The 1,489-nt window shown below is 37.2% G+C and overlaps 1 protein-coding gene across 4 annotated transcripts in view; it reads right to left on the bottom strand.

Annotated features, from left to right (window-relative positions):
* The window catches only part of zbtb49 (zinc finger and BTB domain containing 49), an 8,663-nt gene that overhangs the window by 3,485 nt on the left and 3,689 nt on the right, over positions 1–1,489 (bottom strand). The gene's annotated exons all lie outside the window — the stretch shown is intronic.

The following is a 1,489-nucleotide window of genomic DNA, read 5'->3' as shown; positions in this document are numbered from 1 at the left end:
GACCAAATTATCACACTCTCTACAAAAAAAAAAAAAATGAGAAGAGTTCTAAACTAACGCGCTGTCTTCTGTACCTCACACACACACACACACACACACACACACACACACTGATTTACCCCTTGTCCAAATACCCACACTTGCGGTCTTGGCCACTCGAGAGCGCGTTTTGGTAGAAAAACAGTGTTTTTACTTTTATTGGTGCAAAGATGAGTTGTGGTGATATTTATTTTGTACAACATTTGCAACTGTTTTTTATCATTTAATTAGAAGCACCACAAATTAAAATGATGTCATGTTATAGGGACTACTGAACAGACTTTAGAAGTTGATTTTAAACACTACAAGTGTGTCCCATCAGGTAATGAAGAGTTCGACACACACTTCTGGTCTTCACACCCACCTGAAGACTTCGGCCAAATACAGGAAATACGTCATTTAAGTAATCAAGTGGTCACGTGCAAAGACTGCAAGTGTGGGTATTTGGACAAATACTCGACGCGTCCGCAACTTCTCTTAGGTGCTGGATGATTTATTTTTAGAGAAAGCAAGGGGCGCATTCATTAGATCGAGAGCAAAATGGCTCGAGTTTGGGGAAAGAAACTCTGCTTACTTTTTCAACCTAGAGAAAAAACCTGGAAGTAATAAGAGGATCTCCTCTCTATATATTAATAATACATTATCTAATGACCCCTCCATGATCTCTTCTCATGTTTCTAACTTTGATCAAAATCTATACACCTCTTCTTTTGATCTTAATGCTTCATCTTTATTTTTTCATAAAGTTCATTCTGTGATTCCTAAAATGAATGCCCACAATAGAGAACCCTTTCCTATAGATGCTCTTTATAACATAGTAAAAAGAAAGCCACACAATAGCTCTCCAGGGCCAGATGGCTGACCGTTTGAATTTTTAAAAGTCTTTTGGGACTCTATTAAGTATCTTCTTTACGAAGCCCTTATTGAGTGTTTAAACAATGGTGAATTGGCGGAATCAATGAAACAAGGTCTCATTTGTCATTGGTTTTGGTAGAGCCTTTATTAACGCGATTCGTACTTTATATAACGGTATTAACAGTTGTGTTTCCTTAGCTTCCGGCACTTCTCCCCGGTTTTCTGTGGCTCGAGGTATTCGGCAGGGATGCCCCATCTCTCCTTTTCTTTTTCTAATAGCCGCCGAGCTATTAAGTTTGCATATAAAGCACTCCAATATTGAAGGTATAAATATTGGAGGGAATACATTGATAATTAGCCAGTTAGCTGACGATGCTTGTCTTTTTCTTAAAAATGATTCACAAGTTTCTGTTGCCTTCAATGAATTTATTATTTTCTCCAAAGCTTCAGGATTAGTAGTAAATCCTCAAAAAAGTGAAATTTTATATGTACATGATTCCAATAAAAATTCTGTTGATGGTATTATAGTTAAACGTCATGTAAAATATCTAGGGGTTGATATCTGCAGATCTGATTCAGACCGTCTCCATCACAA

This window comes from Sinocyclocheilus grahami, unplaced genomic scaffold, assembly GCF_001515645.1.
Source record: "Sinocyclocheilus grahami isolate Dianchi unplaced genomic scaffold, SAMN03320097.WGS_v1.1 scaffold1174.1, whole genome shotgun sequence".
NCBI lineage: Eukaryota > Metazoa > Chordata > Actinopteri > Cypriniformes > Cyprinidae > Sinocyclocheilus > Sinocyclocheilus grahami.
The sequence above is the reverse complement of the archived record's forward strand: the minus strand, read 5'-3'. Positions and strand labels throughout refer to the sequence as shown.